General features: G+C 46.7%; 1 protein-coding gene across 9 annotated transcripts in view; it reads left to right on the forward strand.

Annotated features, from left to right (window-relative positions):
• LOC139268074 (ERI1 exoribonuclease 3-like) overlaps positions 1-24,493 on the forward strand; it is a 535,481-nt gene that overhangs the window by 4,783 nt on the left and 506,205 nt on the right. Inside the window, exon 1 of one of the 9 annotated variants that reach the window (XM_070886070.1) lies at positions 1,307-1,335. The exons of the other annotated variants lie outside the window; for them this stretch is intronic. The gene's annotated coding sequence lies outside the window, so the exon portion shown is untranslated. Of the gene's footprint in view, positions 1-1,306; positions 1,336-24,493 lie in introns of those variants that run through there. 9 annotated transcript variants of the gene reach the window in all.

The raw sequence follows: 24,493 nt of genomic DNA on the forward strand, positions 1-24,493 counted from the left end.
GCGCTCCATCGAAGGAGACCTTTACGGTAGCACTGCCGATTACGGGAATCAGTTCCTTTTGTGTACGTTCTCAGTTTAGTGCAAATGGGAGTCAGGACTGGCCTTGAGGCCTTGCTGCACCACAATTTATCGAAAGTCTTTTGTTCAAATGGACTGGCTCACGCCCATGTCTAGCTCCATTGACACCGGGGATCTATTTAATTCGACCTTCAGCATTATCGGGGGACACTGTGGTAAATGTGTGCACCCCATAGACCCCTGCCTCCTCGGTCTGAAGCTCTGGTTCGTCATGATCTGCCGTAGATCTGTCCTCCTCTGCAACATGGTTTGCAGCTCGCCTGCACATACGTTGGAGATGCCCCATTGTTCCACAGCCTTTGCAAATGTATCCTTTGAGGCGGCATGAATGGAAACGGTGATCACCCCCGCAGCCCAACAAGGTGTTAATGGCCGAGCACTCATCACCCTTGATGGTGGCCTCTGAAACATCTGCGGACGTGCAGCTGCAGGCGCAGGCATGAGAGACCTGCCCTGTATGTTGCGATTTGAAAACAACATTACTTTGTTCACAGTACTTGTAGCAGCACTCGTGTGCTGAGAGATTTGCTTAGTATTGCCACTGGTGGCAATGAACGCCTGGGCTATCGCTGTGGCTTTACTCAAGGTTGGGGTCTCTACAGTCAAAAGTTTGCGAAGTATCACTTCATGGCCAATGCCAAGTACAAAGAAGTTCCTGAGCATATGCTCCAAATGTCCTTCAAATTCGCAATGTCCTGCGAGGTATCTTAGCTCAGCGACATAGCTCGCCACTTCCTGGCCTTCAGACCTTTTGTAGACCTGGTACCTCGCCATCAGAACACTTTCCTTCGGGTTAAGATGCTCCTGGACCAGTGTGTACAAATCATCATATGGTTTCGCTGGAGCAAGCAGATTTTTCATGAGGCCAGACGTTGGTGCCCCGCAAATGGTGAAGAGAATCGCCCTTTGTTTGACAGCGTTCGCTTCTCCTTCCAGCTCGTTGGCCACGAAGTATTGGTCGAGTCGCTCCACGAAGGTTTCCCAGTCATCTCCCTCCGAAAATTTCTCCAAGATGCCCAATGTTCTCCGCATCGTTGCGGTGGTGTTCGTCATCTGTATCTCGTCACCAGTTATTATGTATGAATGAAGAGTCTGACCAGATACTGTGAGCTCAAAGTATAGTATGACCGTAGTCTTTTATTATAGGTCTCCAAAATGCCTCTCCAGCCTGTGAGGCCTCCTTAAGTACAGGTGCTCCCAAGGGATTGTGGGATCCCTTGGGACTCCAGGGGGTGAGCCCTCTGGTGGTTAAACAAGGTATTTATACGTTTGCGTACTGGGGATGTTATATATGCAATCAATGTAAAAAGCAAATCAACATGAAAGAAAGAAAGACTTGGATTTATGTAGCACCTTTCATGACCACCGGACGTCTCAAAGTGCTTTATAGCCAATGAAGTACTTTGGAAGTGTAATCACTGTTGTAATGTGGAAGGGTGTGACCCCTTATTTTGTGGGAATTTGGGAATTTCCTTGTTTTTTCCAAAAGACTTGGAAACAAACTGGAGATTGAATTCTTATGGTTTTATTTTGGTCAAATTTGACATTTAATTAACAATTTTTTTAATACTCAAGTGCACACAGAGAACACACCTGATTAGAGCAGGTGTGCTTTCTTTGTTGACAATGAAACAAATTATTGAGCATGTACATTTTAGTCACTCCTTTTTTATTTTGGTTAAAAGCTTTCCTGGCCATTTTTGAGGCTGAAGGATTTTTCTCTGATATTTAAAAAAGTATAAACAATAAACCTTTGAGCCATTTACAAAGTGAGTTTTTGAAAACTGAAAACTCATGAATAGTGCATTAAACCCACTAATAGTGCACTAAAGAGTAAAATGTTCTGCTTTGTTGCTCTTGGCCGTATTGAGGAAATTGTGTAATCTCTGCCCCAGAACATTTACCTTTAAATACTTTAAGGCTGGAAATTAAAGATAGGAAAAGTGGAAGCGTACCTGACATTATGGAGGAGGGGAGGGGAGGGGTAATACCTGATGATCGAAAAGAGGTGAAGGATAGTTTGTGTCTCATTTTCCTGGATCGATTCTCCCTACAAGGTTGACTAACTCTGCTCCCTACAAGGTTGACAACTCTGCTCCCTCCAATTCTCCCCGACCCTGTCAACCCTCAAAACTCGCATCCGTTTCTAGTTTTCCTGAGATCCAGACGCTCACTCCTCAGAATCCTCCTTCCCACAACTTCCAGATCCTGGGAGTTCCTGTCACTGCTCACAATCCCCTAGACCACATTCCCCATTGCTCCCAGATCCTGAGACCTCCCTCCCCAATGATCCTAAGGTTATTCCTCCAGTGATCGATCTATTTCAGTGCTTGGATCCCCTCAAAATACTGCTCGACACTAAGATTCGATCCCAGGACACAGTTCCAGTACTTCCAGGTTCAGCATTCAATGCTAGTCAGTCCGTGTTCCTGAGAATAATATTTGGCCTTGTACCCCATGTTCTTTCAAACGACCAACTCACCACAAGCAATGGCATTGGACATCTGATAATATATTAGAAATTTTGCACAAAGCACACAAGTCTGTAAATGTTATTTTCTGTAGGTTCCCTGTTTATTTATTTATAGTCCCTGTTATAAAACAGCATGTCTGCCAACAGCTGTGAGAATCTATATTTATCTTTATTCCTATTAATTGGTATTAAATGTTGGTATTCAGAGAAATTTAGGTGTCCTTCTACAGGAAACACAGCATTAGTATGCAGGTACAGCAAGCAATTAGGAAGGCAAATGGCATGTTGCACTTTATTGCAAGGGGGTTGTCGTACAAGAGTAAGGAAGTCACGGCTTTGGTGAGACCACACGGAGTACTGTGCACAGTTTTGGTCTTGTCTGAGGGAGGATATACTTGTCTTTGAGGTGGTGCAACAAAGGTTTACTAGATTGATCCCTGGGATGAGATGGTAGTCCAATGGGGAGAGCTTGAGTAGATTGAGCCTATTCTCTGGAGTTTAGAAGAATGCGAGGAGATCTCATTGAAACATATAAGATTCTGAGGGGAATTGACAGGGTAGATGCTGAGAGATTGTTTCCCTGGCTGGAGCATCTCGAAATAGGGGTCAAAGTCTCAGGATAAGGGGCTCAATTTTCCCCAATGCCGTTTTTTGGCCTACTGTAAGAGTTACGCCTCTTTTTTTTTGGCCCCGACTACTACAAAAAAATAACTAGCAAGTTTCCCCGTTCTATTTTTTGAAATTGGTGCTGCGCAGCCTGTCCTTTGTCTTTGGAGGGGTGGAGCCTAATATCTGCACTGAAAAAACAATGCCCCCACCCCTCTGCACATGTGTGGGGGGGAAAAAAGGAAGTTTTTGATGTGATTGCTATGGGCGCGCATGCCCAGTACAGCTCCAAGTCTGCATTTGGCCATTTTTAAATAGCTAGTTGTGTGTGAGAACTTTAATTCTCAGTGGAAAAATTGGAGCTACAATTTAAGATGCAACGCGGCTCAAGGACCAAGAATTTCTTACAGGATGAAGTGGAGGCACTAGTTACTGTAATTGAGGCCAGATGACATAAGCTGGACACCAGCATTGGTCACACAAAAGTTTTAGCAAAAGAAATGAAGAAACGCTGAAACCAACTTGCAGAAGATTACTGTGCAATGGTGACCACCCCGAGGTCTGGAGGCCAGTGCAAAAAGATGTGGCAGGACCTTGGTCAAGTAGCTAGTGTAAGTAATATTTTCATTTATTCACTGGAATTGCAATTGTAAATGTGACCATCTGTATATGTCCCAACCAGCAGAAAGACACCCTCTGTAAAAAGTTATGTTTTCATCTTTGCAGGAGGAAGGTGGCACACAACAAAAGGGAAAGAACTCGAACAGGAGGAGGCCTGGCAAATCTGCACCCACTGACACCCTTGGAAGAGAGGGTTGCTACTTTGATGGGTCCTGCTTGGAGAAAAGCAACCACCACTGCACAAGCTGGGCCCACACTTGAGGAAGAGGGTAAGTCCTGCAAATTCCACAGTCTGGCTTTGCTAAATGTTAACTACTGCGCGAGCCAGCCATGCTTCAGTTCATGGGGATGTCTCCATCAGCTACGCTTCGGTTGATGCGTGGTCCTTCAAATGAGCCTGCTGCATGCGCTGTGTATGCCTACTCATGCCACCCTTCCCCTTCCTCTGCTGCTAACCATTTGTCTGTTCTGTTATATTTTGCAGAACTTGAGGCCAACCCTGACTAGACGTGGATAGAGAACTGGATGGCAGACAGGAAGCAAAGAGTAGGAATAAACAGGTCCTTTTCAGAATAGCAGGCAGTGACTGACGAGTGGGGTACCGCAAGGTTCAGTGCTGGGACTCCAGCTATTTACAATATACATTAATGATTTGCACGAAGGAATTGAATGTAATATCTCCAAGTTTGCAGGTGGCAGTGTGAGCTGTGAGGAGGATGCTAAGAGGCTGCAGGGTGACTTGGACAGGTTAGATGCATGGGTAAATGCATGGCAGATGCAGTATAATGTAGATAAATGTGAGGTTATCCACTTTGGTGGCAAAAACAGGAAGGCAGAATATTATCTGAATGGTGACAGATTAGGAAAAAGGGAGGTGCAACGAGACCTGGGTGTCATGGTACATCAATCATTGAAAGTTGGCATGCAGTACAGCAGGCGGTGAAGAAGGCAAATGGCATGTTGGCCTTCATAGCGAGAGGATTTGAGTATCGGAGCAGTGAGGTTTTACTGCAGTTGTACAGGGCCTTGGTGAGGCCACACCTTGAATATTGTGTACTGTTTTGGTCTCCTAATCTGAGGAAGGACATTTTGGCTATTGAGCAAGTGCAGCGAAAGTTCACCAGACTGATTCCTGGGATGACAGGACTGACATGTGAAGAAAGACTGGATCGAATAGGCTCATTTTCACTGGAATTTAGAAGAATGAGAGGGGATTTCATAGAAACATATAAAATTCTGACAGGATTGGACAGGTTAGATGCAGGAAGAATGTTCCCAATTTTGGGGAAGTCCAAGACCAGAGGGGGGTCACAGTCTTAAGGATAAGGGGTAAGCCATTTAGGACCGAGATGAGGAGAAACTTCTTCACTCAGAGAATTGTGAACCTGTGGAATTCTCTACCACAAAGTTGTTGAGGCTAGTTCGTTAGATATATTCAAAAGGGAGTTAGATGTGGCCCTTACGGCTAAAGGGATGAAGGGGTATGGAGAGAAAGCAGGAATGGGGTACTGAAGTTGCATGATCAGCCATGATCATATTGAATGGTGGTGCAGGTTTGAAGGGCCGAATGGCCTACTTCTGCACCAATTTTCTATGTCTCTGTGAAGCCGATGCAGAAGATGATTCAGACCCGGACGAGCCTGAATGGAGAACATCTCCCAATCCCACCTTCCAGACCAAGAGCTTGGGGGGGAGGGGGAGGTGATGGATGAAGCCCACACTGTTGTACTCACTCTGGAGAAGGTGCAGGTGCCGCCCATTGAGTTGCCAGCACCTTCACTAAGTAGTATGAGTGTTGGTGGGACATTCCATGGTTTCTCACAATCCGAAGCTGGGGATTCCACTGGGGTGCAATGAGGCACAGCCAGGGTCCCACCGTCCGAGGCTGCAGGGTCCAGTGGGATGCAGCGAGCCACACCCAGGGTGAGGAGTGGGAGGCGAGCTCGACAGCGCTCTCCTGAGGTGCAGGATCTAACAGATGTGGTTCAGATGATGGCAATGAGTACGGAGAGCACTGACACGACATGATCACTCCTGGACAACATCAGTGGGGTGGGCGATGCGGTATCGGGACTGTCGGGAGAAGTAACAACACTCTCACAAGAAATGGGAACACTGTCCGGGAACATGAGGGAGGGAATGTCGCAGGCAGCTGATACAATGTCGGCAAACATGAGGGAGCGAATGCCGGAGTTAGTTGCTGCAATAAGGGAACGCACCCAGACCCCGGGCCCATTGACAGAATCAACTATCACTCCCACTCTAATCCCCAGACCAGCCTCTGAAGAGGCCCAAGCCGGGCCTTCCACCTTACCGCCTGCCTGCACTCCCCATTAAGATGTGCGCATTACCCGAGTTGTTCGAAAGAATAAGCTTGGTACCAACCTGAGAAACACTGCGCCACCGCCTGCAGGCAGGGGTGGAGTCAACACGACCAAGCGCAGCGGGTGGTCTTAGAATAAGGTGGAGGAGAGATGAGTGCAACCTTTCTTTGTTGCTTTGTTATTGTTATTGTTGTAACTGTTCTCAAATTAAAAGTTTTTTGTAAGTGATGCAAATTTACAAGTTTAAAAGTTTGTAAGTGATCTTAACTGAAAACGTTAAAGTTTGATACAAGAATGTTTTTATTTAAGTTAAGTACAAACAAGTGTTTGTAAAACATTTGAATAAAATATATTTTAAATTATTACTGAATCATTTCTATTATTTGTTCCATTAACACAACACAACATTACAGAGCAGGTCCAAATAGTAAACATGGCCCATTTGGAATGGTTGCCGCTGAACGTTCTACGCCGTTGTGCTCTGGGTTCAGGTAGTTGCATGGCTTCCTCGTCCTCCACCTCTTCAGCTGCATCTTCCTCCTCATAATCAGCCACTATCACCTCAGGTGGGTCTTCTACGACCAGCTGCTACTGTCTCATGCAACACCTGGGCAGGACTGGAACCAAAGTCCAATGGGGGGAGTGTTTGCTTGTGCTGTTGGGGAGGAATTAAACTAATATGGCAGGGGGATGGGGACCGATGCAGGGAGACCGAGGGAAATAGAATGGGGGCAGAAGCAAAAGATAGAAAGAAGAAAAGTAAAAGTGGAGGGCAGAAAAACCTAAGGCAAAAAGCAAAAAGGGCCACATTACAGCAAAATTCTAAAGCGGCAAAGTGTGTTAGAAAGACAAGCCTGAAGGCTCTGTGCCTCAATACGAGGAGTATTCAGAATAAGGTGGACGAATTAACTGCGCAGATAGCAGTTAACGGGTATGATGTAATTGGCATCACGGAGACATGGCTCCAGGGTGACCAAGGCTGGGAACTCTACATCCAGGGGTATTCAACATTTAGGAAGGATAGACAGAAAGGAAAAGGAAGCGGGGTGTCATTGCTGGTTAGAGGAAATTAATGCAATAGTAAGAAAGGACATTAGCTTGGATGATGTGGAATCGGTATGGGTGGAGTTACGGAATACCAAGGGGCAGAAAACGCTAGTGGGAGTTGTGTACAGACCACCAAACAGTAGTCGTAAGGTTGGGGACAGCATCCAGCAAGAGATTAGGGATGCATGCAATAAAGATGCAGCAGTTATCATGGGTGACTTTAATCTACATATTGATTCGACTAACCAAACTGGTAGCAGTACAGTGGAGGAGGATTTCCTGGAGTGTATTAGGAATGGTTTTCTCGACCAATATGTGGAGGAACCAACTAGAAAGCTGGCCATCCTAGACTGGGTGACGTGTAATGAGAAAGGACTAATTAGCAATCTTGTTGTGCGAGGCCCCTTGGGGAAGAGTGACCATAACATGGTAGAATTCTTTATTAAGATGGAGAGTGACACAGTTAATTCAGAAACTAGGGTCCTGAACTTAAGGAAAGGTAACTTCGATGGTTTGAGGTGTGAATTGGCTAGAATAGACTGGCAAATGATACTTAAAGGGTGGATAGGCAATGGCAAACATTTAAAGATCACATGGATGAACTTCAGCAATTGTACATCCCTGTCTGGAGTAAAAATAAAACTGGGAAGGTGGCTCAACTATGGCTAGCAAGGAAAATTAAGGGTAGTGTTAAATCCAAAGAAGAGGCATACAAATTGGCCAATAAAAGCAGCAAACCTGAGGATTGGGAGAAATTTAGAATTCAGCAGAGGAGGACAAAAGGTTTAATTAAGAGGGGGAAAATAGAGTATGAGAAGAAGCTTGCCAGGAACATAAAAACTGACTGCAAAAGCTTTTATAAATATGTGAAGAGAAAAAGATTAGTGAAGACAAACATAGGTCCCTTGCAGTTGGATTCAGGTGAATTTATAATGGGGAACAAAGAAATGGCAGACCAATTGAACAAATACTTTGGTTCTGTCTTCACGAAGGAAGACACAAATAACCTTCCGGCAGTACGAGGGGACCGAGGGTGTAGTGAGAAGGAGGAACTGAAGGATATCCTTATTAGGCGGGAAATTGTGTTGGGGAAATTGATGGGATTGAAGGCCGATTAATCCCCAGGGCCTGATAGTCTGCATCCCAGAGTACTTAAGGAAGTGGCCCTAGAAATAGTGGATGCATTGGTGATCATTTTCCAACAGTCTATCGACTCTGGATTAGTTCCTATGGACTGGAGGGTAGCTAATGTAACAACACTTTTTAAAAAGGGAGGGAGAGAGAAAGCGGGTAATTATAGACCGGTTAGCCTGACATCAGTAGTGGGGAAAATGTTGGAATCAATTTATTAAGGATGAAATAGTAGTGCATTTGGAAAGCAGTGACAGGATCGGTCCAAGTCAGCATAGAATTATGAAGGGGAAATCATGCTTGACAAATCTTCTGGAATTTTTTGAGGATGTACCTAGTAGAGTGGACAAGGGAGAACAAGTGAATGTGGTGTATTTGGACTTTCAAAAAGCTTTTGACAAGGTCCCGCACAAGAGATTGGTGGGCAAAATCAAACCACGTGGTTTTGGGGGTAATATACTGACGTGGATAGAGAACTGGTTGGCAGACAGGAATTAGAGAGTCGGGATAAACGGGTCCTTTTCAGAATGGCAGGCAGTGACTAGTGAAATGCCACAGGGCTCAGTGCTGGGACCCCAGCTCTTTACAATATACATTAATGATTTAGATGAAGGAATTGAGTGTAATATCTTCAAGTTTGCAGGTGACACTAAACTGGGTGGTGGTGTGAGCTGTGAGGAGGATGCTTAGAAGCTGCAGGGTGACTTGGACAGGTTAGGTGAGTGGGCAGATGCATGGCAGATGCAGTATAATGTGGATAAATGTAAGGTTATCCACTTGGGGGGCAAAAACGCAAAGACAGAATGCTATCTGAATGGCGGCAGATTAGGAAAAAGGGAGGTGCAACGAGACCTGGGTGTCATGGTTCATCAGTCATTGAAAGTTGGCAGACGGTGAAGAAGGCAAATGATATGTTGGCCTTCATAGCTAGGGGATTTGAGTATAGGAGCAGGGAGATCTTACTGCAGTTGTACAGGGCCTTGGTGAGGCCTCATGTGGAATATTGTGTTCAGTTTTGATCTCCTAATCTGAGGAAGGACGTTCTTGCTATTGAGGGAGTGCAGCGAAGGTTCTCCAGCCTGATTCCTGGGATGGCTGGACTGACATATGAGGAGAGACTGGATCAACTGGGCCCTTATACATTGGAGTTCAGAAGGATGAGAGGGGATCTCATAGAGAAATAAGATTCTGATGGGACGGGACAGTTTAGATCCGGGTAGGATGTTGCCGATGTTGGGGAAGTCCAGAACCAGGGGACACAGTCTTAGGATAAGGGGTAGGCCATTTAGGACTGAGATGAGGAGAAACTTCTTCACTCAGAGAGTTGTTAACCTGTGGAATTCTCTGCCGCAGAGAGTTGTTGATGCCAGTTCATTGGATATATTCAAAAGGGAGTTCGATATGGCCCTTACGGTTAAGGGGAATCAAGGGGTATGGAGAGAAAGCAGGAAAGGGGTAGTGAGGGAATGATCGGCCATGATCTTATTGAATGGTGGTGCAGGCTCGAAGGGCCGAATGGCCTACTCCTGCACCTATTTTCTATGTATTTACAATCTTGGGAATATTGCAAGTAGCCTCCAGAATGGTCCAGGCATCGGAAATGCTGTTTCAAGATGCCAATGGTCCTCTCAATTATGCTGCGCATCGCAGTCTGTGACATGTTGTATTCCCGGTCAGCTTCTGTCCAGGTTACACGTAGGGGCATCATGAGCCAGGTGGCGAGGCTGTACCGTTTGTTTCCCAGCAGCCAGCTCTGCCCTTCTAACTGCTGCTGAAACATGGCAGATATAATGCTCTTGCGAAGGATGAACGCATCATGAATGCTCCCAGGGTCTCTTGCATCAACTGACATGATGTGATACATGTCGTCACACGAGCTGCACATTAAAAAAGTGGAAGCCGTTTCTGTTACTGTACATCTCTGAATCCTCCAAAGGTGCTCGCAAGACGATGTGGGTACAATCAATGCAGTCCTGTACTTTTGGGAAGCCAACAATCCTGGAGAAGCCCACAGCCCTTTCACACATTGATTGGGCGGTCATGGGGAACTTTATGTAGTCATTCCTCTGGGCATGCAGTGCAGCAGTCACCTGCTGAATGCAGGTATGTGTTGCATGTTGAGAAATGGTGCACACATCCCCAGTTGTAACCTGGAATGATCCAGATGCATAGAATGAAAGTGCAGCTGTAACCTTCATTTCAACTGATAAAGTAGTCCTGCTGATGCTTCTAGGTTGCAGGTCTGCTTTTACTAACTCTCAGATCTCAGTTATAACTTCTTTGCGGAAATGCATCCTTCTCACACAGTCTGCATCACTCAGGTGCAGGTATGCACACCTGTCTAAATATACCCGACATGGGTAAGGCTTCCTGCCCATCATCCTACGTGCTCTGAGGTTCTTCATGAGATGATGTCGAATCAATTGTCTCCTCCGCAGCACCATCATGCAGAAGGCTTGCAAGAGGTACATTGTCAGTATTACTTCCATGATTAAATTGTATCTTTGCAAGAAGCTCAAAACAGCGGGATAAGCTTTTTTGTTGACTTGCTCCACAAGGTCGGAGCCCTAGTATGGACTACATCCAGGTCTGTGCATGCGCAATAGGTTTGCTTAGAACAGGAAGTTCGGCATTCAAGACATTTTGGGCAATGAAGTCTAATGCAATTCTTTAATTTTAGATTTTTTTCAAAGTATCACGCCACCACCGACCGAACGTCTCCTCACCGGGCTCGAGGGTAGGCCAGCAGAATCGCTCCCTCGCCAGGACACGGGCTTGGCAAACATGTCCTGCCGCCCCGGGCCTCTTTTAATGCTGCTGCATGGTGTAAGGGTTCTCACCCCTGTCATGTTTGTAACCTTCACATAACTGTAACCAATATGTAACAACACTGTACACTGTATACAACTGAAATACACACCTTGACCACAGGGGGTAAACTTGTGGGAGACACTCCTTACCTGGTCAGCCAGGTACTTAAAGGGAGGTTCCACGCAGGCTCAGCACTCCTTGGTCCGGGGAATAAAGGTGCAGGTCATGAGTGACCTTGTCTGCAGTATATGCCTCGTGTGAATATGTTCCAGAGTTGCGAACTCTCTACATCTGGCGATGAGAAACGGGAATCACTGAACCACAAGGATGGCCACCGGTAGCACAGAGGAACGTTACTGTGTGGGTGAGGCCTGGGACGATTTTGTGGAGCGACTCCAGCAGACCTTTGTCACGAAGGACTGGCTGGGAGTGGAAGCGGCTGACAAGCGGAGGGCGCATATACTGACAAGCTGCGGGACAAAAACGTACGCGCTGATGAAAAACCTGCTTGCACCCCTCAAGCCAGCTGACAAGTCCTTCGAAGAGCTCAGCCAGCTGATCAGCGAAAATCTGAAACCGGCGAGCAGCGTACACATGGCCCGGCACCGGTTCTACTCACACCGGCGTTGGGAAGGGCAAAACATCTCGGACTTCGTTGCAGACCTGAGGTGCTTGGCCAGCTTCTGTAAGTTCACAGACGCCTGCAGGGGGGAGATGTTAAGGGATTTTTTCATTGAGGGCAATAGTCATGCCGGTATTTTCAGGAAGCTTATTGAGGACAAGGACTTGACTTTGGAAAGGGCAGCTTTGATAGCTCAGACCTTCTTGGCGGGGAAAGAGGAGACAGAGATAATTTACGCAAGCAGCCCTGGTTTTAACGTTGCAATGAACCAGGGAGTTAATGTTGTAAAAGTGATACAGAACCCCGCAGGCAGGCAAGGGCAATTCGACACCACCCAGGTAGGCAGGCAAAGGCAAATCGACACCGGCCAGGCAGCAACAGGCTCTAGGGTGGGACAACAACAGAAACAATGGCAGGTGGATCGGCAGTTCACGCCATCAAGAGGAACAATGCGTCCTGTAATGGGACAATTGACACCCACCACCAGAGTGCTTAGAAACAACCAAGGGGACAATCCGAGAGGAATGCCTGGTAACAGCCAACATTCGCGCCAATGCTGGAGATGCGGGGGTAGACATACTGCTAAAAGCAGCAAGTTCCAGCAGTTCACCTGCAGGAATTGTAATGCCGGAGGACATTTGGCTAGAATGTCCGGAGGATATAAGGCTGCAGCGAGGCTAATCAATGAAACACAGGAATCAGACGAGGGGTCTGCAATGCAGGATGATGCTTGGGGCCAAGCCATGGATGCTGAGGTTCAGAGGGTTCATGTGGCTGACGCCCGCAGCTCATACACTAAAACTTCACCCATGATGATGAAAGTTTTATTGAATGGCATCCCGGTGCGCATGGAACTGGATACGGGAGCCAGCCAGTCCCTTATGAGCGTCCAACAATTTGAGAAACTATGGCCACACAGAGCTAGCAGGCCCAAACTAGAACGCATTGACACGCAGCTACGCACGTACACCAAAGAAATCATCCCAGTGCTGGGCAGTGCAAACCTGGTGGTAACACACAATGGATCACAGAACCGCCTGCCACTCTGGATTGTTCCGGGAAATGGCCCCGCGCTTTTGGGAAGGAGCTGGCTAGCCGGGATGAACTGGAAATGGGGAGATGTGCACGCCATTTCGTTTGTGGAGCGAAGTTCATGCTCGCAGGTCCTACAAAAATTTGGGTCACTGTTTCAACCCGGTGTCGGACATGTTCAAGGGCACCAAAGTAATGACACACATCACCCCGGATGCCAGACCAGTGCACCACTAAGCCATATGTGATGCGTGAGATATTTGAGAGTGAATTGGACAGGCTGCTCAGAGAGGGCATAATTTCGCCCGTTGAATTCAGTGACTGGGCAAGTCCCATCGTTCCTGTCCTTAAAGCGGGTGGCTCGGTCAGGATCTGCGACGACTACAAAGCCACCATCAACCGAGTGTCGCTGCAGGACCAATACCCGCTCCCGAGAGCGGAGGACCTTTTTGCCACATTGGCATGTGGCAAGCTGTTCACTAAGTTGGACCTCACTTCAGCCTACATGACTCAGGAACTGGCTGAAGAATCCAAGCTTCTGACCACCATCACGACGCACAAGGGACTATTCATCTACAACAGGTGTCCGTTTGGCATTCGTTCAGCGGCTGCAATCTTCCAGAGGAACATGGAAAGCTTGCTCAAATCCATTTCCGGCACAATTGTATTCCAAGACGGCATCCTAATAACTGGTCGAGACACCGAGGAACACCTCCACAACCTGGAGAAGGTGCTACGCCGACTGGACTGGGTATGCCTGTGGCTGAAAAAGGCCAAGTGTCTGTTTTTGGCACCAGAGGTCGAGTTTTTGGGCAGGAGGGTTGCCGCAGACGGGATCTGGCCTACCGAATCTAAAACTGAGGCGATCCGTCGTGCGCCCCGGCCCGGCAACACATCAGAGTTGCGATCGTTCCTGGGACTTTTGAACTATTTCGCGAACTTCCTGCCTAACTTAAGCACATTGTTGGAGCCGTTACATGTGCTCCTGCATAAGGATTGTGACTGGTTCTGGGGGGACTGTCAGGAACGGGCTTTCAACAAGGCGCGGAAGCTGCTTTGTTCTAACAAACTGTTGACTTTGTATGACCCATGTAAAAAAAACTAGTTTTAACATGCGATGCATCATCATACAGGGTTGGGTGTGTGTTGCAGCAAGGAAATGACGACGGCCGACTACAACCGGTGGCTTATGCCTCCAGGTCGCTCTCCCAGGCAGAGCGTGGGTACGGCATGGTCGAAAAGGAAGCACTCGCTTGCGTTTACGGTGTGAAAAAGATACACCAGTATCTTTTCGGCAGACCGTTCGATTTAGAAACAGATCACAAGCCGCTAACATCCCTGTTGTCCGACAGCAAGGCTGTCACTGTCAATGCCAATGCGTCAGCTCGCATACAGCGATGGACTCTCAAGCAGGCTACGTATGACTATACCATACGGCACCGGCCAGGCACTGAAAATTGCGCTGACGCGCTCAGCAGGCTTCCGCTGGCCACCACCGAGGGGGCAGCGGAGCAAAGCGCTGAGATGGTCATGGCCATTGAGATTTTTGACACCGCAGGCTCCCCCATCGCAGCCCGCCAGATCAAATTCTGGACCAACAGGGACCCCCTCCTATCCATGATAAAGAATTGTGTCCTGACTGGGGATTGGGCACCCGCACACGGGGCGTGCCCCGAGGAGGTCAGACCATTTCAGAGACGGATAGATGAGCTCTCCATCCAAGCCGACTGCCTATTCTGGGGCAGCCGGGTGGTCATGCCCCAGAAAGGAAGGGAAGCATTCATCAGGGAACTCCACAGCGAGCACCCTGGCATTGTGCTAATGAAGGCCATTGCCCGGTCACATGTATGGTGGCCGGGGATTGACTCCGACCTGGAACACTGGGTTCGCAGGTGCACGACGTGTGCCCAGCTGGGCAATGCCCCCAGGGAGGCCCCACTCAGCCCGTGGCCCTGGCCCACCAGGCCATGGTCACGCATCCACGTGGACTATGCGGGGCCGTTCATGGGAAAACTTTTCTTGATTGTAGTCGATGCATACTCAAAATGGATCGAGTGCATCATATTAAACTCGTGCATGCCATCCATCACCGCGCACGGTTTTTGCGACCCACGGCTTGCCGGACATTCTGCTCAGCGACAATGGCTCGTGTTTCACCAGCCATGAATTCCAGGAGTTTGTCAGGTAATGGCACTAAACACGTCTGGACGGCACCGTTCAAGCCGGCTTCCAATGGCCAGGCAGAACGTGCGGTCCAAGTCATAAAACAAGGCATGCTCCGCATCCAGGGACCCTCTCTTCAGTACCGCCTATCGCGCCTTCTGCTGGCCTATAGGTCCTGCCCGCACTTGCTCATGCGAGTCCCGCCAGTGGAACTCCTCATGAAACGCACACTCAAAACGTGGCTGACCCTCATTCACCCAAGCCTGGCAGACATTGTTGAGGGCAAGCGGCAGTCCCAAACCAAGTGCCATGATCGAAACTCAAGGGGGAGGTGTATAGAAATGGATGACCTGGTATTTGTGCTTAACCATGCACTAGGACCCAAGTGGCTTGAGGGCACCGTAATTGGTAGAGGGAAATAGGGTCATAGTGGTCAGATTAAACAATGGGCAGATATGCCGCAAACATCTGGACCAGGTAAAGAAAAGGTTCAGCATGGACACTGAGGAACCTGAAATAGACCATGGGATGCCAACCACACCACTGCCAGTGAACGAGCAACAAGGACAGTCAACAGCATGCACAGTCCCTGCGGCCAGCCCGGACAGGCCGGAACCAACTCGGGTGACAGAGACGCATGCCATGGCTCAACCACCAGAGCCACAACTGCGGCGCTCCACGAGAGAGCGTCGACCGCCTGAAAGACTCAATCTTTGACCCAAAGACATTGGGGGGGAAGTGATGTCATGTTTGTGACCTTCACATAACTGTAACCAATATGTAACAACACTGTACACGGTGTACAACTGTGAAATACACACCTTGACCACAGGGGGTGAACTTGTGGGAGACACTCCTTACCTGGTCAGCCAGATACTTAAAGGGAGGTTTCACGCAGGCTCAGCACTCCTTGGTCCGGGGAATAAAGGTGCAGGTCATGAATGACTTTGTCTGCAGTATATCCCTTGTGTGAATATGTTCTAGAGTTGAGAACTCGACAATCCCTTCAGTTCGGCTTCCACCACCCCCCCCCCCCCGGGGCTTCTTTTGAAGCCGAGCCTCTGTGTTCGGGCGAGGGAGTGATTCTTCAGGCCGACCCTCGAGCCCGGTTTGGAGATGTTCGGTGGTGGCGTGGCACTTTGAAAAAAAATTCAAAATTTAAAAATTGCATTAAACTTTCATTTTCTGTGTTTTAAGTTTGAAAAAATTAAGCTTGATGAGGCATATGTGTTCTTGACTCCCTCCAAAACTTCGCCCAAAAACAATGGCGTCTTTCTGCACCGATTTTTTTTTTTTAATATGCGCTGGTATTTCTTCAGTGCCGAGAAGGTTTTTTGGGAGTGGTCACATAGGCCGTCCTAGGAAAAATGTAAGTTGGCCAAACTTGCATAAATGTGAAAAACTGGCGCAGCCTTCAGGTTACGCAAAAAGCCCCAAAACTAAAGAAATCGTAACTAACTGAGTTACGCTGGCGCAGAAACTTTGGGGAAACTTGAATATTTTAATTTGGGCCAAAAAAACGGCGCAGAATTGAAAACGGGAAAATTGAGCCCACGTGTTGACCGTTTAATACAGATGATGAATTTCTTTACTCAGAGGGTTGTGAATCTTTGGAATTCTCTACCCCAAAGATTGGGGATGTGGAATTGTTGAGTATATTCAAAGCTGAGATAGATTTTTGGACACAAGGGAATCAAGTGATATGGGGATAAGGCAGGAAAGTGGAGTTGAGGTCTAAGATCAGCCATGATTTTATTGAATTGTGGAGCAGGCTCAAGGAGCTGTTTGGCCTACTCCTCCTAATTCTTATGTAATAAAATCTCCCTCGATGTTCTCAGTTTGGGAGAATGCAATCCTAATAACTCTAGCTGTTCTTGTAACTTTTCTGGCAAATCTGCATTGCAATTTCTCTGGTACCATCTTATCCCTCCAGTAATAATCAGTACAGCATTCAGATGTGGCCTAGATACTGTTTTGTAAAAAGTCATCATGACCATTTTGCTGTTGTATTCAATCCCGACCGGAAAAAAAAGCCGAGATTATAAATGTCCTTAATGCCGCTTTTTAAAAAAAAAACTGCCCTAACCACCTTTAAAAATATACGCATCTGTAAAGTGAACCCTTTCCTCAAGCATTGCATTGAGAAATTTACTGTTTAAGGAAATTGGCCTAGAAATTCATAGTGTTTGCGCTGGCCATTAAGGCCCATTTCGGCAAAAAAATATGGCAGCTGTCTTACCTCTGCCCGCTGCCGCAGTTATTTTCAGCTGGGCAGCAGTGCTGTCAATGTTTGTGCTCGCTAATGATATGGAGATTATGCAGATCAGGATGTTTGAGTGTGCAGTGCTCACCTGACACCCAAACTGCCATTTTAGAGTGCGCCACTCAGCTTACCTGTGTTAATTACGACCAGCTGACCAAGCGTTCAGGAGCAGGAAGCAGCATCCAGCAGCGTTATTTAAAGGGATCATAAGCAACAACTTGCAGCTGACATGTTTGTTCTGTTTGACTGGCTCTGTGGAACTTTCTGCAACTCTCGCAGCTTTTTAAACTTCTTTCAAGGTCCTAAGGAATGTTGGTGCAAGTAGCGAACACCTTCATTGTTATTTAAGGGCTTCTGCTCACAACATTTGCTCAGTCATGGGGGCCATACTTGCTGTCCCCCTCGCATTCGAGGATCTCCGGGCGAGGGAGCGAAGAAGAGGAGAAGGGCCAGGATGGCTCTAAATAGGAGGCCTTAACCACCTGTGGTTTCCCAATAGCACTTCTTTTATTATCTACTTAAGCGCGGAGCAGTGTATTAGGAGGCTACGCTTCATCAACGAGGTGGTCACGGAGCTCTGCCTGAACAAGAACCAGACCTACAGCTTGAGAAGTGGCTCTCAAGGTCACCGTGCCCCTCAATTTCTTCGCGAGCGAATTTCCTTCCAGTCTGCAGTAAGAGAAGTAGGTAACATCTTGCAGTTCACCTCCCATCGCTGCAGCCGGGAGGTTATTGAGGCTCTCTACACCAGGAGAAGGGGCTAAGTTGTCTTCTCTCTGAACAGGGAGAAGCAGGAGGAGCGAGCATTTGGCTTTGCCAGGATCGTGGGCTTCCCCATGGTGCAGGGCGCCTTCGACTGCACCATGAGGCTTTCCGGGCGCCGCATAACATTCCTGAGATCTTCCATAACCGCAAAGGCTGCCACTCACTTAATGTGCAGTTGGTGTGTGACCACGCCCAGCGCATACTGATGGCCAACGCCTGCTATCCTGGCAGCAGTCATGATGCCTTCATGCTGTGCCAGCAATCTTCCAGCCACCAGAGCAAACTCAAGTGTGGCTGCTCTGAGACCAGGGCTATCCACTCTGCACTTAGTTGATGATTCTCCTCCACAACCCCAACATTTGTGCCCAGCACTTGTATAATGAGAGCCATGCTGCCACCAGGGACATCAAACAGCCCATCCAGCTGCTGAAGCAATGGTTCCGCTACCTTGACCACTCGGGAGGCGCCCTCCAGTACTTGGCAGAACGGGTGTCCTATTTCCTGGTGGTCTGCTGCATGCTCCACAACTTGGCCATCATGATGGCGCAGCACTTGCTACCAGGGGTTGTGGGACCATCTCAGGAGGAGGAAGGGAGGAGGCAGGCAGCAAATTCCCTTCGGGCTGTCTATAAATGTCTCATCATACCTGGATTCTAGTGAATGAAACCCCAGATCCCCGTTGCTCACCACACACCTATCATACCATCTGTTTGTCGCGCAATATCACAAAAGCCTCCAGTGCACAAAGCTGAAATGAGAGCCACCAGAAAACAAACATTCCAAACAAAATTAATAAGTTGATCTCTCTTCAATTTACATTACAATATCAACTAATCATCACCCTTGTGCAATCCCTCAGTGCCTTTTGTTTGTGCTCCTACGCAGTGCTCCCCCAGTGGCTGGAGCATAGCTGGTGAAAGGCTGCTGAGTTTTCATGGGGGAGACTTCAGGCCTTGCAGGACGACCTTGAGCAGCGGTGGACCGAGAAGGCCCAGTTGGACGCTGCACCACCTCGGCTTGTGTGGCAGCAGGCTGGGCTGGCTGACTGACAGGCAGCAGTAAGGGCAATGGCGGAGTGTCAGTAATGGGAATAGGAATGCTGTCATCCAGAGAGGACTACAGGTTCCTGCTGCACAGACCTATTGCCACACCCCCGGGGCGGTGCCTCAGCATTCGTCGCAATCTGCTAGAGGACAGATTGCTGGCCTGCTGCGACACCCTGCAAGACTCTTTCAACACTGGGTAAACCCAGCTACGATGGCAGCAGTCTGAGCTTGGGTGGAAGTAAGCTGAGCCTACAGGAGAGCAGTCTGTGCTTCCACGGCAGCACTGAGTTGTTGGGTTGCTTCTGCCTGTGCTGCAATGGAAGCCGGTACATTGCCCATCACACACGGTTGAGTTGACCAGGTGTCTCCTGGAGTTGTCCATCGTTTCCTGCCTGGAAATCATGGGCTCCAAGCTCTGCACAAAGTCCTGTCCAATATTGGAGCCGGACTCCTCCATGCTCCTTGACATTGCCAAGAGGCTCTCTGGCAGTCTTGCCATTGTACCTAGCATTTCGATGTGCGTGCCCATCACTTTCTTAAGGACACCTCATTGAGGTCCTCATCTGAGTCATGTGCAGCAGAACTCGCCGTACAGGGAGCTGGCCCCGAGCTACTCTTTTCCCCCTGGCTCTGTTGCAGCCCACTCTTGCCCGGTGCCTCACCACCTGCAGATCCCGCATCTATATTACACTCTAAATTACGCAGTGCCAGTTTCTGAGCTGGTGTCTGCGAGTGTCAGATGTAGTGACGGTGTGCCGCTGCCTTCTCCTTCATTCTCTTCCATTGCTTTGGGGACAGGCTGTGTGGCTAGCAGATCTTGGTCATCTGAAAGCAGAAAGGCACAAGATTCGGGTTATGTTGAAGGGAGAGTGGAAAGCAAGACATCCATGTATACAGCATCAGTAGCTTGCAAATCAGAAGGGGGAAGTCGGATCTGAGAAGAAGGATTCGGAATGAGTATACCATTATTGTCCGAGAGGGCTTCAACGTAACTTGTTACCACTGCCTCGATGACTTCCATCCAATGATGCCGAGCATGCTCTCCTCCAGTTGGCTCAAGACCTGTAAAGCAGCTTGGCCTCCTCCCATCTGCTGCTGCTCGCAGCACTTGTGAGCCACCTTGGCCTGCAAAAGAAAGGGAAGTGTGTCAATAAGTGTAGTGGAATGTGTTTGTGTGATGTGCCTGCTATAATTGATTAGCTGTCTGTGTGCAAGGTGTGAGATATGGGTGTGAGGGCAAAGTTAAGCTATGATTGTGAAGTTTGAGTGGTGATAGGTGGAGATTGTTGGTAGGTGAGCGATGGGGGTGTGTTAGCTTGTAGTGCAGTGACGAGTGTGAGGCTTGTAGTGCAGATGGTGGGATACAGCATTTGTTGAAGCCTTCACCCCCCCCTTGACCTTGCAGCACTGGATCCATGTTCTCGGACATTGTTACCCATCATGTACCCAGATATATCTTGCCAGAGGCTTCTTGATGTATGAACTAAAGGACAGCCCCGGCTCTTCTCCATGGCCACTATCAATGCCTCCTGAGCCTCATCTGAGAACCCTCTGGCTCATTCTCTTTGCTGGTGCTCAGCCATGTGTTTCAATATCAAGTGCATTTCCAATTCAAGCTCTAACTACAATGACAATGAGGTGCTGCTGCATCAAAGCATCTCTGATTTAAGTATTCGAGAAAGACTAGGCCGAATATTGCTTGCCATTAGACTGCACCCAGTATTGGCCCACCTGTTGAGTGATAAGTGTTTAATGCTGAGATCAGCACTACAGTCCTGTAAATCAGCAGTCAGCACGAATTTTGCATGCTACCTGGACCACATCGAACTGGCTCAGCTAAATGGCGTGGGCTATCACGCCACCCGCCCAATATTCAATTTCTAGGCCATTATTCTTATCCCTGAAATGTCCTACCTCACATTTGGTAAGATGAACAAACTTTAATATCCAGCCTTTTGTGGCTAGGTCTGAATCATGCTGCTATGTAGAACAACAGTGATCCCAACAATCTTTCCCTGGGGCACCCCACTACCCATTGCCTGCCAGTCTTTATATGGTGGCTGGCAATGAGTTACAAGAAAACAGTTCAATTCAGCAGTTTTGATGACGTCAAAATCCACCATAGTGAGGCTTAAGTGGGTTGTAAACAGCAGTAGAACCAAGGGATTGAATTACAACTTTAAACTCTTTGCCAGACATTTGTTTTATTAGATATTTTGAAACCATTATGTGGTGAATGTGCTGAATGAGGTAGAAACTACATGATGTAGATGAACGGGTTATAAAATGTTCGTGATGTAGGAGCTGCATTAAATTGGATCCCAGAACCAGTACACTAGTAACACTAGTTTTTATTTTTACTGTAGCAAAATATAGAAAAACACAATGTAGAAGTTGATGGTTATTTGAGTAGTTACAAAGCAATAATTTGATTATGGAATTCAAATGAGCTAAATCACAAGAGAAAACTTTCTGATCAGTAATGGGGATAACATGGTTGAAAGTTGTACTTAGTAATTTTTTGCGATACCACATTGCTTTCTGTCAGAAATGAAAACACAGTCCTAGACATACATCTGCATTGGAGATAATAAAAATAGGTTAATATTTTGGGTACAGACTCTTCATCAAAGCTTAGTTCTAATGAAGGCTTTACATGTGAAATATTAAGTGCTGTATATTTCCAGCATTTTGTTTCTTTTTCATTTTCTATTAACTGCTTTGTATCTTTTGGTTGACTTGATCCTAGGTTTATGCAGTCATGTTCTATAATTAACATCTAGGAGGTGAGGTTAGTTTAGTTGCTTTGCTTTTCTTCTCCATTACTGGAGATTCAGAAGCAGATCAATATATTTTGCTAGTAACCTAGAAATAAATCATAGGTCCATGCCTGTAATTTCCTTATTTTACCAATCTCACCCAGGTTACTGGAGAAAGGTGTTGAGGTGCTTCTTCACATTCAGTATGGGGGGAGAATACTTAATTGCAGCTACAGGCGCCATTGTACTATCCCAATTTTATTTTAAATTGTTTAAATTTGAGCCATTTCACATTTTCAAGTAAATTCTTTCTAATGCTTCTTTATAATTTAGAGTTTTTCAAAATCTACTTAACTTCTGTTAGTGCTACTTTTTAAGGCAAACAATACATTGAATTTGTAGAGGAGAATGGCAATTAAGTAAATGATCAATAATGCTGAAATTCATTGAAACAAAGAAATGCTTAATTGTTTTTAATCCCACAGTCTTGAAATCTATTGCATAAGAACAGTATACCACTGTCTTATCTTTTCAAAGCAAACATGAGGGCAGTTGCCACTTCAATTGTCAAGTAGCCCTAAAAGTTATTGATGCAGTGTTTTCACTTAGTTTAGTTAAGAATGGATCGAGAGCTGAATTCGCAGTGGTAACATTCTTTAAGCTTTTTTGATGCTAGAGCACATGAATACTTTATATATGTTTTCTTTTGTTTAATTTTTGTATGCTGTATAATGGGTAGTCTTCACAATTACCAGTCCAGGATACAACTCAACATATATACACTTCATGAAGTAAGATTTTTGATATTTTATTTGTTCTACTGTTCTTGCTTTCATCCTTTGCTGTTAGTAGTTCTTCTCTCTGTTCCATGAGGATACTAGTCACATTGACCTGCAGAAGCCACCCTTGTTTCTATTAATTCATCTTGATTCCATGAGTGAAATTAAAGGAAAACTGGGAATGGCCAAGCAGTCTTAATCTCAACCAATCAACCTTATGCATCACTGTTTTCAGTCCAGTGTACTAGGGCTGTCATGAGGTGCAACTCGCATCTCAACCTGGTAAAGACAAGTGATCCAAATGACAACCTTGGGCATAAGCAAGCATTATGGCCCGGATTTTGCTGTCAGTGGTGAATGAATGGAGCTTGGCGTTCATTACACTTACAAAGCCCACAGACTTTCTGTGGGTTTTTACACTGCGATTTGCAGTAATTAGAGTTGAAACAGCGCGGCGCCCTCTACAGGGAATCTGGGACCTGTGTGAACAGAGCAAGTAAACGGCATGTCTCCTCAACCAATCAGGTTGAAGAATTCTTACTGAAGTACGCAGAGTCTAAACCAGGAAATGTAAGTTAGAATTCAATGTATAATATACAGAAAGCGAAATAAATATGAGATTAAGAGAGAGATAAAAGAGGCAGAAAGGGAAAATTAAAAATAATTTAAAAAAAAAATCTTCAACAGTAATTAAAATCTGCAGGTTTGAGACTCCAAGCTTGTAAAAAAAAATTAATGCTAGAGAGGTTGTTTGGGAGTAATTAAGATTTACCACGGCGTTAAAAATTTGCTTACACTTGAATGTACATGCCCACTTTTTTTTGGCGTGTTTAGTGGGTATAGAAACATAGAAAATAGGTGCAGGAGCAGGCATTTCGGCCCTTCGAACCTACACCACCATTCAATATGATCATGGCTGATCATGCAACTTTAGTACCCCATTCCTGCCTTCTCTCCATACCCCTTGATCCCTTTAGCTGTAAGGGCCACATCTAACTTCCTTTTGAATATATCCAACGAACTGGACTCAACAACTTTCTGTGGTAGAGAATTCCACAGGTTCACAATTCTCTGGGTGAAAAAGTTTCTTCTGATCTCGGTCCTAGATGGCTTACCCCTTATCCTTAGACTGTGACACCCCCGGTTCTGGATTTCCCCAACATCGGGAACATTCTTCCTCCAAATAACCTGTCCAATCCTGTCAGAATTTTATATGCTTCTATGAGATCACACCTCATTCTTCTAAATTCCAGTGAATATAAGCCTAGTTGATCCAGTCTTTCTTCATGTGTCAGTCCTGCCATCCTGGGAATCAGTCTGGTGAACCTTCACTATACTCCCTCAATAGCAAGAATGCCCTTCCTCAGATTAGGAGACCAAAACTGCACACAATACTCAAGGTGTGGTCTCACCAAGGCCCTGTACAACTGTAGCAAGACCTCCCTGCTCCTATACTCAAATCCTCTCGCTATGAAGGCCAACATGCCATTTGCTTTCTTTACTGTCTGCTGCACCTGCATGCCTACTTTTAATCACTGATGTACCATGACACCCAGGTCTCGTTGCACCTCCCCTTTTACTAATCTGTCACCATTCAGATAATCTGCCTTCCTGCTTTTGCCACCAAAGTGGATAACCTCACATTTATCCACATTATACTGCATCTACCATGCATTCGCCCACTCACCTAACCTATCCAAGTCACCCTGCAGCCTCTTAGCATCCTCCTCACAGCTCACACTGCCACCCAGCTTAGTGTCATCTGCAAACTTGGAGATATTACATTCAATTCCTTCGTCTAAATCCTTAATATATATTGTAAATAGCTGAGGTCCCAGCACTGAACCTTGCGGTACCCCACTAATCACTGCCTGCCATTCTGAAAAGGACCCGTTCATTCCCACTCTTTGCTTCGTGTCTGCTAACTAGTTCTCTATCCATGTCAATACATTATCCCCAATCCCATGTGCCTT

The sequence above is a fragment of the Pristiophorus japonicus genome, chromosome 8 (assembly GCF_044704955.1).
Source record: "Pristiophorus japonicus isolate sPriJap1 chromosome 8, sPriJap1.hap1, whole genome shotgun sequence".
Taxonomy (NCBI): domain Eukaryota; kingdom Metazoa; phylum Chordata; class Chondrichthyes; family Pristiophoridae; genus Pristiophorus; species Pristiophorus japonicus.